General features: G+C 43.0%; 1 protein-coding gene across 1 annotated transcript in view; it reads left to right on the top strand.

Annotated features, from left to right (window-relative positions):
• Positions 1 to 15,843, top strand: part of OTUD7A (OTU deubiquitinase 7A) — a 286,462-nt gene that overhangs the window by 157,190 nt on the left and 113,429 nt on the right. The window contains exon 2 of the mRNA XM_012764622.2: positions 528 to 654. The gene's annotated coding sequence lies outside the window, so the exon portion shown is untranslated. The remainder of the gene's footprint in view (positions 1 to 527; positions 655 to 15,843) is intronic.

Raw genomic sequence — 15,843 nt, 5'->3', positions numbered from 1 at the left:
AATAAAATGACCTACCTACAAGGTAAAAATATATAGGCATCCCCTGACCTCTGGGATCCCTCGAGGACCACGTGTGGCCTGGGCTGTGTGCCTAGGGCTCCACCGTATAGTCATGAGCAGTCATGAACAGCCCCTGACTTTGGGCTCCCCAAGGACAGCGCCACCAGAACTTCTCTCCAAGAATCTCAAAAGTCTGGGTTGGTTTTCGAGCCCCTCTAAGAGGCACAGTCTACCCCACTGAACATCGACTTCTAGGGGTTCTGAGCTCACTGTCACTTCTCTTGAGTTTGCACAGGGGAGACCCTTGCCTTTATCCTCGTGTATCTCCTGATGCCGGCATTCATTCTCAGCAGTTCAGGATTCACCATCCAGACAATTTCAAGTGCATATGAAATATTTAAAATCATTTTAACTTTCAAATTATTTGATTTTTAAAGTAAAAAAAATTAATTCTTAAAATTGGGATTTTAAATTCTCGCTTTTCACGAAGTGTGAGCATTCCCTTTTATTCTTGTTCTCTTTTCCAGAGTTCTCAGGGGCTGTGGTCGCACACCTTCCACTGGGGCCACAATGGGCCATTTCCAGCAGGGCCGGAACAGCGCTGACCTGCGTGCCTGACTGCCGTGCACCTGCAGAGAACCAGGTGTCTGAAAAGTAAGTCCTGTGTTCGTGGGGTCCTAGTGACACTGCCGGAGGGGCAAGTGCCATCAACCCCTCTAATGACAGAGCTGGTAGTGGTTCTGGGAGCTGACTGCCTGGAAATCAGATCTAAGTCCTGGATAAATTCGTTTCATCTACCCGTTGAGAAAGAATCATGAAATGTATTTCATATTGCATTAGAATTTGAGCTTAGAATATTAGACATTATTCTTTAAAAGAACATGACTGTACTAATTGACAAGTGACTTAATTTAAACTTGTGCAAAATTTACTTCCTCTATTGCTGTCTGTTGCAACCATGATTGATTTTTAAAGTAATATAAACAAAAGAAAAATAGTCCCATCAGCTTAACATACTAATTATTTTCATTTTTAATGTTTCATCTTAGTTCTTATCCAAAAATATAATTTTTATGTAGTGAACAACATAGAATAGTGCTTCTGTTGTCTTGTGACTCTTAGAACAAACATTTTTGATTTACTTTTTTACCTACTTTTTTATTTGAAAAACTTCAAATGTACTGAAAAATTGAAGGAATAGAACAGTGAATTCTCATAATTCTTCACCCAGATTTACTGATCATTTACACACACACACACACACACAGGGATTGTAAATATGTATTAGTGTGTGTTCTGTATGTGTTTGGGTTTTTTTTTGTCTGAATCATTTGAAAGTTACAGATATCATGACACATTTTAATGTCATCTCGTAAGTACACAGCTTTCTTCTACAAAACTACAATAGCATTATCACTATGAAATTTAACATTGATAATATTGTCCAGTATATTGTTCCTATTCAAATGCCCTTGGTTGTCCCCAAAATACTCATCTTGGGTGGTTTTCCCTGTGTGTCATTCAATTAAGTATTGTGCCCTAAATTTGGTTTTGTCTCATTCAACCTAAACCAAACCCTGCTTTTGTTTTTATCTTTCATGGTGATGTTTTTGAAGACTCTAAGCCACTTGTTTTGTAGAGTGTCTCACAATCTGGACTTACCTGATTGTTTCTTCATACTTAGATTCAGGTAAATATTCTGTCCGTTTCTCTTCATAGGTCAGTGGTGGGCATACCGATCTATTTGACCTGTTACTGGTGACAATAAGTTTGTTCACTGGGCTAAGGTGATTTCCACCAGTGCTCCCTTTATAAAGCCACCTTTTAACCTTCCTTGTAATTAATAAGTAATTGGTGGGGTGAACTTTGAAACATTGTGAATATCCTTGTCCCTGGCTAATGTTCATCCAGTGGTCTTAGCATCTCTTGATGGTTGTATTATGATTTTTAACACATCAGTTAATCAGGACTTCAGACTTTCTTTCCTGTCACTTTGTCCTTCATTTTTCACATTTTCTGTGGTTGTGGGACTATCACACAAGGGAGTATATGTTGAGGCAGTCAAGAATTTAGGCCATCTAGATAGGCATCTAGATATGAATTTCATCTCTCACACACACCACCCGGATGACCTCGAGCAAATACTTCACCTCACCAACCCTTGGTGTTCTTATCATTAAAGCTAGGAGACTCTGAGTGACCATTGCAGGAGGCACCTGGTACAGGGTGGAGCCCGGGGCTGGCCCTCACTAGGCATTAGCTGTTAATTATTATCAGAAACAGGAGGGATGGACGGAGAGCCAGCTGGATGCTGCTTTACTCCTGAGGTCTTTTATAAGACCTTTGGCAAAAATGCTAATAGACCTTAGTGACAGAGCACAGGCTGTCTGTGATCTGAGTGAGTAGTCACAGCATTAAGTCCCTGTGGTTAGAAGGTTGCATAGAGAAGAGAAATCGCCAGGACAGGAAACGTCCGTCAGTGAACAGGGTCCTGACAGGTGCACTGCACCTGTGCCGTCTGGTTCCTTCTCATCCTCCCGCTCAGCCCTAGCTGCTCCCACAGTGCCGGGACCTCCTGGGCTGCTGGCAGTTTTGCCCTTCAGTTACCAGTAACCCACTGGACTTTTTATTTAGAGAGTATTAGATGTCTTTCTGTTTAGGTCAAGTTCATACAGTTTTATTTGCACTCTATTGCCACAGAATGAATCTTCCTTGAGAATGTTTTGAAAATTTTACCAAGAACACAGGATATGAAAATACAAGTTAGTTTAGAAGCTATACACGAATGTGGGTGAGACTGAGTTGTGGAAAAAAAATTTTCCTTGGGAGAACATGTTAGTATCTTAAAAATACTTCCTCTGGGAATTTTACTTGCCGGGTTCTCTTCCCCACAATTCTGAAAAGCAGATCAGGGCTGGTGCTCGCACAGAATGACCGTCAGTGGTGTGCACCGCAGCCTACATGCTTCCTGTTTGCTTCTTGTTAGGCTGAGCTGGGGGGATGGCCCCAAGGGGTCACCTGTTCCCCTGCCTTCTGGGACGATGCCAACCCAGATGGCCTGTGGTCAGCCAGGACAAAGGGTAGTCGCTGCAGAGCCGGCAGTGACGCCTGTGGTGGGCTCCAGCCCCGAGCCTCCCTGAAGTCTTACTACCTCCTCTGGCTCCTTCTTCTCAGCCGTCCTTGTGCCAGGGATGCTCTTCTTGTCTCCTTGTCCTCTGGGTTTGCTCCTCGAGGATAGCACTGCGTCTTCCCAGGTGCAAACATGAGATAATAGTTAATGGGATGAGTAAAGTGCAGTTAAGAATCAAATCTCTGGTTCTGCATCAACACTGAGGAGATCACTTGGGCTTCATTTGAATACTCGGATGGAAATATCAAGAATTCCTTTTTTTAGTCTCCCAAGGTGCATCCTGTGGAATTTCTGACCACTTGGAGACCTGAGTTACGTGGTCTTGAGTGAGCACCACACTCCCAGCCTGGGTGCTGGAGAGCCAGAGGAAGGTGGCTTGAAGCCAAGGCAAAGCCCCCTGCAGAGAAGCCCCCTCCCAGGAGGCTTGCAGATCCTGGGCCACACCAGTGGGAGGAGGGCCCCTCTTCACCACCCTGGGCCAGGCCCTGCCTCTCCCTGTTCCCATTCCCTTCCCCTGGCCTGTGGTAGCCGTGTCCTACAGCTGCTCCCACGCGGCCTGCACCGTGGCTGGTGGCATGCCCAGGCCTCGAGAAGGGTTGGGAGCCAGGGGGCCCAATGTCTGCCTAGGGAATCAGGCTCTGCTCACTGGTGCCACACTATGAGGCAATGGCGGGGGCAGTGCTAGTGGGCACAGGCTTGCCCTTCAGCCTGTGTGCAGCACTTGCCTGTGCTCTTTGTGGTTCTGAGGTTCTGGGGTCCTGGCACAGGTGCTCACCCCCTGATTTCTAGATGGGTGGCCATGGTGCAACCCTGGGCACCATGGCCTCAGTTTCCCATCTGCCCAATGGGGTCAGCCTCCCAGTGGGGTTTTGGGACAGTGTATTCCTGCAGTCCTGGGCAGAGTGTCCAACGGTGTGGCTGTGAGTTCAACCTCCCTTGTCCACACTCTTCTCTTCATGCATTTAGCATCACAAGTACTGGGGATCCACACAGGGGCCCCCTTTCCTGCCCCTCCTGGGGTCCACAGTTATGCACAGAGGGTGAGGCACACAGGGGCCATTGTTCATTGGTGTGCTGCAACATTTTCTTTTAACTAGTATGGTAAATGAAAAAATCTTTAAATCCAGCCTTCCGTGGGCAGAGGCAGCTGTAGCCGAGTCCCCGTCCTGAGCTTTCTCCTAGAGGATGAGGACAGGGACGTAGGCTGAGTCTCCCACTGATACTCCCCACCTGGCGGGTTGCCCAAGATGCGCAGAAGCAGTTTCTGCTAAGAGACTGCTGCAGCTCAGCTCCTGGACTCTCCAGAGCCTGGCTATGGGGCTAAATGTGGGTGGTAAGTGGATCTCTGTGCCTTAGTGTCCTCGACCCCAAAATGTGGGTGGGCTGGGAGAGCCCACCATTCAGGGCTCGGAGAGGGCATGAGAGCTGCTCAGGGCAGCAGCATCTGCAGAGAAAACACTAGAAGCCTCAGTGGTAGCAGAGGTCTCAAGTGTGGGAGGACCTAGGGCTCCCCTCTCTCTCGTCCCCCACCCGTCTGCCTCAGTTATTAGGATGAGTGGCTGTGCTGTGACGTTGTAGCACAGGGCTGCTTTGGGGTCATTCCACAGTGGGTCAGGCTGTGGCCCCAGGAACAGGCCCAGGGAGCAGTGATTCAGTATTTTGCGTCTGCTTTTTGTAATTTTCTTGTGTCAGGGCACCCAGAATTAAGAGTGCATTGTGTCTGCTGAGGGCTTCCCATGTTCCAACATTCTGTCAGGCACTTCAGACTCCTTTGAGCCCACAGCACTGTGCCACTGGCCACATCTTGCCACCCAGCTGGGCAACCTGGCAGCTTAGCTCACCCCATGCTTCCCTTCCTCAGCGCTCGGGCCCTCTCCTGGCCTTTCCATCCTGACCAGAGGGCTCTTCCCCAGGGCCCAGGAGAGCTCCAGGACTACAGGAGCAGCCGACTGTGCTGGAAATTTTTCTTCGGATATTCAAAGGATAAGTCCCCATGTGACTCACTGCTGTCCCTCAGCTAATCTGGGAATCCTGCCTTCCCACATCTAAGTGGACATCTAACGCTGTACATCATAAATTTAAATGGATGCAAAGATTTCGTTTCTAGCATATTGTAAATAATGACACTTTAAAATAGCATAAGGTCTATCACTTTTTAAAAACAGACACAGTAGAATATAAATATTCACCTTTATTTCATTCAAAATACATGGCCAAGTCCTTCCTTCACCTTGAAATTTTACACTCTTTTGTTTTCTCCTTGACTGTGTATTTCTCTTCCATGTCCCACAGTACTTTATTATAATTTTCTGCTTGAAAATCATTATTAACCATTCCATCATATTTCTTCACATATACATGCATGTGTCTTTATTCTGACCTATATTAATACATATATATGATAAGACATTTATTATGGATTATCATTTATGGTTTCTTAGTAGTACATAGTTGATCAAAGCAACATTATTACTTAAAAAATGACACGTAACAGAAAAGGGTCTTTTAATGGGATGGACGACAGAGGCGCTCCTGGAGAGACCAGGTATGAAGAATCGCTGGTGTGTCCCTTTGTGGTACCGGGAGCTTTCCCACCTGCAGCAGGACACACGTGGGAAAGAGGAACCTGCAGGACAGGCATCTTCCCAATGTGTGAATTTTAGGACAGATTTTATATGGAATTTGAGAATTTTGAAGTTGATTATTTAAAAGTTTCCTATGCCCATGTCCCCTTGAAAAACTGGATGTTTTTCCCTAGGAGTGTCCAGGGCTCAGCTGGTGATCACTGCCCTGGACTCTCCCTGCTCAGGCCTAGCTCCATCCCTCTGCCAGTTTGGCATAAAATATCCTGTAATAATTAGCTAAAAGAAGGCGAATGACAAATTAGGAGTGATCATGTAGCCCCATCTTAAGGGGCTGCTTTTTGGCCTGCATGCTGAACTTGAGCTCTGGTGTAGATACTGTAAGGACATCTGTGGTAGGCAGTTTCTGACCCGGTTCCTGTTTTTGCCCCCTGAAATCCCATCCTCATGCTGTCCCCTGCCTTGGGTATGGGCTGGACACAGTGACTTGCTCCTAATAAACAGAATGCAGCAGAAGGCATGGGTGTCACTTCCAAGATCAGGCTATAAAGATGGCGACTTCCCTCTTGCTGACTCTCCCTTACTCTTCACATGTGGTTGCTCTGATGAAGCAACTGCCACTTTGTGATCTCACCTGCGGAAAGGGCAGAGTGGTGAGGAATGGAGGCTCTTAGTTCAACGGCCATCAAAACTAATTCTGCCAATGATCACATGCATGAGTGAGCTTGGAAGAGGACTCTTCCCCAGTTGAGCTTCCAGACAAGACTGCAGCCTCAGCCAACATTTTGATTGTAATCTTGTGAGAGGTTCTAAGCTAAGCTGCACTCCAATTCCCGCCCCACAGAAACTGTGAGATTATAAATATGTATCATTTTAAGTCCCTAAATTTGGGGATATTTTGTTTTGTAGCGATGGATAACTAATATAGCACCATGACATTTATAGCATTGATTATACTTGTATATGTGCTTCTCGACAGAGCCCTCTTTCATCTTCCTCTCCTCCCATCTTCCTTCTCCTCCCTGTCTCCTCCCCTCTCCCCATTCTTTATTTTATTAATCTTCTTTCCTTGATTCCTGTTCCATTTGGGTTCTGCTTTTCTGCAGCTCTGACTGTATCCTTGGCCACAGATAAGAGAGGCTTGAAACCAGAGGCACATCCTTCTGGGATGTTGACAGGGGTTGTAGTGAATTTATGGATCAATATGAATATAACTGACATCTTAAATTTAGTATATCTTACAGTCTGTGAAAATAATACATCTCTCCATTTATTTAGGTCATCTCTGGTCTCTTTTTTCTGAATTTTGTCAATTTTCCTACAATTTTAACTTCTGGATTGTGTCCTTGCTCTGTTGTTCTCCAGATCTATATGTGCCCGGTTCCCTGTTTTCTGACTCTGCATTCACCATCCCTACCCCTCCCCAAATCACATGGAGCCCAGCCCTCAACTTCTTTGCAAAATTCCCAGTGCTCCTGTGGTTTGTGATGAGCTGTCACTTCTTCAGAGCGTCTAGGGGGCTGCCCGTCCCCTGTGCTTCTGCCCTGTCTTGTCTCTCTCATAGCACTAAGCACCATGTGATGTAACTGCTGCTTTCATTTGATTTTTTAGGCCATCAGCCTGAATACTCTTAGAAGGCAGAGACCATGCCTGATTTTAGGTTGTATACCCGACATAACACAGAGCCAGAGCTCAGTTAATATCGATGGGTTATAGGAGTGGAGCAATGCAGGAAGGAAAGGAAATGAACAGGGAGGAAACAAACTAGCAGTCACTGAGGCTCTGCACTGTGCCAGGCACCATGATGGGGCCGTGACAGGTAAATCAGTTGGTAGACAGAAGTTAGACTGACAGAGAGACAGTCATTAGATAGTGAGACAGACAGACAGACAGAAAGGCACAGAGAGAGGAAAGAAAAGCAGGAGATAGACATTCAGACAGGTTATGGGTAGATGGGTAAAAGGCAGACAGTCAGGTGGATATATTTGTGGGCATATAGATACATATACAGATGAAAAAGATAGGTTGAAAGATGGATAGATAGACATAGAGACCCACAGATGGACCGATAGAAAGATAGAGAATTACTAGGATAGACAGATAGATAGCACAGAGACACATGAGCATACTGACAGTAGACACACAGAAACACATGGGTAGGTGGGTAGATAGATGGAGACAGATAGAAATGGCAGGATGGCAGAAAGACAAAAGCATGGATAGTCAGACATCTACCTAGGTAGTAGTAAGACAGACACACTACAAATAGAAAGACACAGACAGAAAATATGGAAGGAAGGAAAGAAGGCAGACTGACAGTGAGAAAAACAGATGGGTAGGTAATAGATAGATGATAGGTAATAGGTAGGTAGGTAGATGGATGGATGATAGATGATGGATAGGTAAATGATGGATAGATATATAAATGACAGATGATAAATAGGTGAACGATAGATAGATGATAGCTAGTAGGTAGGCAGATAGACAGACAACACATAATCAGACAGCCAGCCAGACAGACAGAAAAAGGGATAGAAAGATAGGTATGTGGGCAGGTAGGTAGGTGGAATGTGAAAGGAAGAGATAGAATATAGATTGAAGATAGATAGCTGTTAGGTAGGCAGACAGATAGACAGATATAATATTTTTATTTAAGTTTATTTAAGCTTAACAAAATTGTAAGAGAGATGCGCTATCTTCCCGATGTATAGATGGGGACGTAGATTAACAGGGGTTTAGTGACTTCCCAAAGACCACGCTTGAAGAGAATGGCTTAGCCACAGCTCAGAGCTGCCCCCCCTCTCCTAGGTTCCTGCACAGCCTCCTGGGTCCTCCAGTCCCGTCACATGCCTGCCAACCAGGAGGAACCTCTGTGCTCTTCTCCATTCACATCTGCTTCCATACTATAGCTCACACCCCCATCTTTTCTTGTCTATCTTATTAAATAGCTTCAGTGGAAAATTATGCTTGAAATACGGTTTACTATGTGAGCACGGGGCAAGAGCCGGGAAGGCCGTACAGTGGAGGTGAGCATGCTGCTCCCTCCCTCAGGGGCTCAGGCCCTCAAGGCCACGGCCAGTGTGTCTGGTTTTTTTCTAAATATGAGATCTGTTTTCATTTAATATTGTTTAATCACACTGCAACACATGAATATTCTCAGTGTCAGAGGGATTTCCATGTTGACACTACAGTGTAGTTCAGGTATTGGATGCAGCCATTCTCCTGTGGACAAACGATCGTTTTCTGGTATTTCTAGCTGTGCTGCAGGGAACATCCTTAGATGTGCTTCTTTGTGCACATGAACTGGGTTGCCTCCAGGGACGATACTGAGTGGCAGAATCACAGAGTTACAGGATAAGCACATAAAAAAATAGATACTGAAAAAAATGCCCTCAGGTGACCTCACCACTAGCCCAATATACCCCCACTAGCAGTGTTAAAAACTACCTATTTCATTCTATCACTATGGTCAGGGCAGTAAAAGAAAAAAGAAAAAGAAAAAACTACCTATTTTATCTCACCAGGACTTTTTTTTTTTTCTTTGTCAGTCTGATGCACAGGGGTGTGGGCAGGTGTGGCTAAGCTAATGGTTATCTTGTAGTTTAATTTCTATTTCCCTCATTATCGCTAAGGTTGATTCTCTTTTCATTTGTTGACTGGTTATTCAAGTTTCCTATAAATTGCACATGCATATAACATGTTGATTTTTTGTCAGTTTATATGCCTTTATCTTGTTTATTTGAGAGTGTCCCTTATGTATTCTGAATGCCAATCTCTTGTTTATCATATATTTTCCAAAAATCTCCTATTCTGTTATATAACTTTGAAATGTTTATGGAATTTTTTTCCTCATTTAGAAATTTGTTTATCTTTGTTTTTTGCTATTTTCAGTTTTATCAACATTTTCTTTGATAAGCTTTTGCTTTTCAGCTCTTAAGAAGGCTTACTCTGTTAGGGCTAACTAAATCCTAAAACAAACATTCCCCCCTCCAGATCTTGGTGCTTTAACACAAAGTGGTTTTATTTCCTGCCACGCGTCAGACCAGCGTGGTCAGCAGGAGAGCCCAGCTTCACAAGACCACTCAGGACTCAGTTTCCTCCATCCAGCGGCTCCACTGGCTGCCCTATGATGAGCTTACAGTGAGGCATAAGAGAGAGGCGGGGACCCAGTGGGAGGTTGGGGCCACAAAATGGCCCACATCCCTTCCAGGGCACATTCCATTGATGTGGAACTTAAGTCACATGGCCACATGGAGCTGCATGAGAGGCCAGGAAATGTGAGCTAGAAACGTAAGGGCCAAGGCCAACGTCAGGCAGGGTCTCCAGCACGCTTCCCTGCCTCGAGGTCATGCACACGTTCACCTGTGCTCTTCTCCGCACACTCACAGCTTTATTTCTTGTCTGTGTGTATTGAATGCCTGTGGATTTGGCGGTCAGTGACACAACGTACAGCATCTGGCTTTATTTTTTCTGAGTGGATTTCCAACTTATTTTATAATATGGCCCTTTCCCCACAGGGGTCCTACAGATTTGGGGTCCCCATGTGTATCATTCTGTCAGTTCGTGATGGTTTCAGCTTCATTGAAGACGTTTGTCATGGCACAGCGTCTGAAGCAGTGCTGGCTGCTCGGGGAGGTCAGGCCAGCATCTTTGACGTTCTTTTCACATGTCCCTCGTGGTCACAGACCGTACAGCTTCTCACATCACATCATCACTTCCAGGTGGAGAAAAGCAGGAGGATTCTACACAAGCCCCTTTTAATAGGAGAGCAAAATGTTCCCCAAAAGTAGCCTAGCAGATCGCATATTGGAGGCTCGTGAAGGGGGCAGAACTGGCCACGTGGACACTTTTAGCTGCAAGAAAAATGGGTAACGCAGAGATCAGAATTGTCTTGATTCACTTAGACCAATGGTGACTTATAATGTGGGGCTGAGCATGTTGCAGCCATGAGAAACAGCAAGCATCTGTTGATGAAGAGGAAGAGGGATGGGTATTAGATAAGAAATTAAGGGCATCTGCCACAACTTTATACCAAATTCTCTCTCTCTCTCTCTCTCTCTCTCTCTTTCTCTCTCTCTCTCTCTCTCACACACACACACACACACAGACACACACACATACACACACACACACACACACACACACACACACACGCCTCTCCTGTTCTCCACTGGTCTTTTTGCCTCTGTCTGCCCCTGTACCACACGGCTTTAATCATATAATTTTGTGTGCGATGTGTGATAGGACAAACTTCTGCATCCACTTTGGGCTTCATCAGAATCGTCTTGGAATTTCTTGTTTATTTTTTTTTTCTCAGTTTTAGAAACTGTTTCTCAACTTCCATGAAAAATGTAGTCCTCCCATCCATTTATTTAAGTTCTAAATAAAGATTTATTATTTTCTGCAAAAGAAAAAAATAAAGATTTCTTTCATTTTTGTTGGGTTTTCCCTATTTAGCTTACGATGTTTTGTTTTGTTTTGTTTTTGGTGTTGACTATTGTGAAATGATGGATGTTTTTGTTTTTTTGTTAAATGCTTGATTGGCTAATGTTAGTATATAGGAAAAGTTTTGATTTTTGAATGTTGATCTTGTTCCAGCCACTTAAACTGTTCTCATTTGTTCTAATACTTAGTTGTAAGTTTGTTCTGAACTTTAATGGAAGTGCTTCTAATGTTTTCGTTATTCAGTCTGATAATTCCTATAAGTTTAGGATCAATATCCTTTAATGAATAAAAAAAATGTTTTTTCTTCCAGATCTGGTTTGTTGGAGTTGATATAATGAATAGGGGCTTTTTGGCATCTTTTGAGACAATGATATGGTTTTCCTCCTCAAACTTGTGAATATATTAATAGTATGTTGGCATGAGAATCGCATTTGGCTGTTACTATCAGGGAGAAGACATTATGGAGGATTTAACAAGAGGGGAATTTGCTTCTCCCTCAGGTGAGCCTGGAAGGTGGCATTCCAGCGGTGGTTATGGTGTCTCCAGACAGCCCCATGCACTGGCCCCTTCTGCCTTAACATCCTCCATTCTCAGGGCCCCGAGTGGTTGCAGCAACTCCCTAGGGCCCTTCTTTGTCTTTTTATGCCTTTTACAACAGTTTGGATTCATTCGCTAATCTTTCATTTCAAGTTTTACATCTATGTTTATAAATGACATTTGCCTTTGATTTTATTATTTCTGTTGCCTCTTTTCTGGTTTTGACATTCATTCTATGTTCATCTATTAATTAGAAGTACATCCAGCTGCAAGTACCCAAACATTCAACTTAATTGGCTTGAACAAGTGTTTATGTGAGAAAAATAAGAAGTCCAGGCGTGGGCTGTCTAGGGCTGGTGCAGATGTTCCATGACACATTCAGGGATGGATTTTCTACTCACCCAACTTTTGTAGGATTTTGTTTTCTTGGTTTATAATTCATAGTCCCACAACGGTGGGTGGACTTGTAGATATTATTTCCTTGCTTAAAGTATAAAGAAGAGGGAAGGGCAACATGGGAAAGGGCTATCAATATTTCAAATAAGCCTGTCCCTTTCCATCAGGTAAGCAAATTCTTTCCCATAAACCCGCTCCAGTTGACTTCTGCTCCTGTCAGGTAGACTGAGTCATCTAACATGGTCAATCCAGATTGGTGAATCCCAGGTCAAGGGGAATGAGATTAGCAGTGACTGGTTTTCACCAATTATAACTCATCCCCACGTGCTAGGAATGTTGTCTGTCTTCTCTGAAATCCAGGGTCTCTATTCTCCCTGCTGAACCAAGATTCTATCCATAATAGGCGAAGGGGCATAGGGTGAGCAACACCCAAGAGACTGAGTGGGTACCTTCCCGTTTCTTTCCACGCTCTGGATGTATGTGTTATCCTCTTACCAAGTTTTTACATCATTGCTTGTTTTTCTGAAGCACATGTCATTCTTGTCAGTTCCATTTTCAGAAACTCTTGGGGGATTCCCACTGGCCTCATAATACCGTCCAGCTCCTGTCCCAGGCCACTGCCATGACAGGCACCAGCCTTCAGCCCAGTCCCAGGCCCATGGCTCTCCTGGGCAGGCAGGCTGTCTGTGCTGTGCACCTCTGCCCATGCTGTTCACCCAGCCTGGAAACGCCTTCTAAATCCCCCCAAAAACTCATCTTCTTCATTGTGCCAGGCACAGGAAGCATTTGTTTTCTCCTAGTCTAATAGATTTGCTTGTAAACAATATTAGAGTATTGCTTCCAATCTGAGTTGAATTATGGTTCTTTTCATGTCTACCCATCACAGTGGTGTAGGAAGTTGGGTTTAGTGTTTTCGTGTTAATTTTGTTCATCCACTCAGCATATTTTTTTATCCGGTATATTCCAGTTTGGGATGATGTTAAGACAAATCAAATATAAATCCTGCCCTCCAGAGCAGCCCTCACAGAGACAGGAAAGGAGGTGGGTAGATCAGGGTAGCAGCTCACTGCTCCAGACACCCCTCCTAACCTCAAATGACAGCGGAAGAGAGTCTAACCCATTATGCTAATTTTTTCCTCATAGAGAAGAACTAAATAAAACGATTGAAGTCAATAATACAAGGATAAACCTGATTAGTGAGTTGTTTGGATTTTTTTAAAACCCTATTGATAGCACATTGGTCTGATTCAGACACATACTTTATGCCAGTGTGACAGCTAGATTTGTGAGGCTGGAAAATAAAAACATAAATCTTTCAAAGCAAGGGAGTCTTGCGAGCATTCTGGTGCTGGAGGCTCAGGATTGTGCAGGGAAGCTCCACCGCAGATTTCCAAGGATGAGATAATGTCTCTGACATTGAGGTTCCCTTTAAAGGTGATCATTCCAAGATGTGGACACATTACACAGTAGCAAGGTTGTATTTCTCTACAAGTCAGAACAAGGATCACCAGGTTTTGTGGCCTTACAAAGTTCACTTCCACATTCAAGCCCCATCTTTAAAACTAGTCATTATTATTCCTTATGGATTATTTAGGAATTGTCTACACATGGTCCCCAACTTAGGATGGTTTGACTTAATGATTTTTCAACTTTATGATAGGTTTATGGGGATATTAAATACATTTTCAACTTATTATAAGTTTATCAGTACGTAACCTTGTTGAAAACCAAGGAGCATATCTGTAGTCTTTATGTGAGTTAAAGGCAAGAAGTGGCATGAAAAGAACAGTCTGTAACTCTTTGGGGATCATGAGCCCTGACTCTGACAACAGCTGTACGCCTGGTCTCATATTAGGAACCCCTAAAGAATTCGATACATCATCGATCAGTATATCATTTCAATGCACACAAGAGAAAACCTCAGTAGATCTTACACTCACTCTTATTCCCAGAGATGTAAATTTTAGGAAAGACTCTTCAATCTTTTCATATTGGGAGGAAATGATGAAAAAGTGCAGTTGAGTGCTAAGGAAATGTTTTACTTCTGAACATACATCTACACACATAATATATTTCAAAAGGCACCAGATGTTTTGACCTGAAAAGGTTCAATGACACCCTGTTCCATTGTAAAGGGACAGTGTTGTGTGATGGAAGAATGGTGGCATTTGGATCAAAGTGGGTCTATGTGGGAATCGGTACTCTGCCGCTGGGCTTCAGTACAATGGAGCAAAGCCACTTTCCCTGTGGAACTGTGTGCATGAGTGAATTAATTCACTCATAAAGCACTTAGCACAGTCAGCGTGATCCTGAGCACCCAGCAAGTCAGTACATTTATTTTCCTCATTGAGACAGAGGATTGAGACCCATGGGGACAATCTCTTTCATTGTTTAACTCCATTCAAATAAATTTGAAAACCACGATAAAATGGATAAATGTCTAGGAAGATATAACGTGACAAAACTAAACGCTATAGAGATAAAAAGTCTAAACGAAGCGATTTCTATAGGAGATAAAAAAAAATAGGGAAAGTTGTAAAAGAGCTACCCCTCCAAAGAAGCACCAGGAGTAGATTGATTCATAGTGGAAATGTATCAAACCTTCAAATATCAGATGACCCCAGTGCAACTGAGGTTAATTCAGAGCGTTGGAAAGAAAGTGAAACTTCCACTTTGTTTTATGTACATAATACTGACTATAAATCCCAATAAAGATTGTGCATAAAAGTAAAAACCATAAATCAATCCAGTTGATTGATATTAATGTAAGAATCTTAAATGAAAATTAGCAAACTGGATCAAAAAGCACATAAAAAGAAGCACTAATAGTAAATGATTAAAGGAGATTCATTCCACAACTGTGAGTGAGGTTCAATATTAGGGAGTCCATTAATAGAGTTCAACATATTAATAGATTTTAAGTCAGTATGAAAGGCAACATCCATCCATGATAAAACCACTCAGTAGTAGAGGTTTATGGATACCTTTTAAAACGTGTGTGTGTGTGTGTGTGTGTGTGTGTGTGTGTGTGTGTAACCCAAAAGCCAATAGCCAGTATCTTATTCAATGTGAAAACAACGAAAGTTATTCCCACTAAAGTTAGGAACAAAGCAAAGATGACCACTACCTCTAATAATATTTAATATTATATTGAATGCATTAATCAGTGCAATCAGGCAAGAGGAAAAAAAGGCTGAAGAAATGAAAATTAAGAGTTAACACAATCTATTTGCATTTGATGGGATTGTGTATGTAGAAAACAAGCAAACAAATCTAAACTATGGAAAAATTGTTGCAAACAGTATTTAGTAAAACAGCAGCAGATAATAAATTTATACACAAAAATAAATACTTTTGATTTTGGTAGGATAAATTGAATGAGTAAGTATGTGATATGCTATCATTCCTGATGTAGTTAAGAACTAGGATGGAGGAGTGGGGAGGAAATTCATGTGTAAAAATAGGGTTGAAGTTAAGTAAAAACTCTGAAATCTTCAATTTTAATTGGAAATATTAGGATGAACTCAAGGTATATTTTGCCTTAAACATATTTCTTAGCTCTGCTCACCAAAAAGTCCTATAAAACAATGACTAACCCACTAGTAGTGGGTACATCAAGCTCCCAAATTGTGGTCTTCAAAAACCATTCTTGCTAAAAGACTCATGGTTCCTTGGAGAAATGTTGAATTCCAGATCTGAAGCAGCAGATGTATAAGAGGAACCTGAAACTTCTTGTCACACCTGATAGAAAAG

Source organism: Microcebus murinus, chromosome 7 (genome assembly GCF_040939455.1).
Source record: "Microcebus murinus isolate Inina chromosome 7, M.murinus_Inina_mat1.0, whole genome shotgun sequence".
Taxonomy (NCBI): Eukaryota; Metazoa; Chordata; class Mammalia; order Primates; family Cheirogaleidae; genus Microcebus; species Microcebus murinus.
This window is presented reverse-complemented; position numbering and strand designations above follow the sequence as displayed.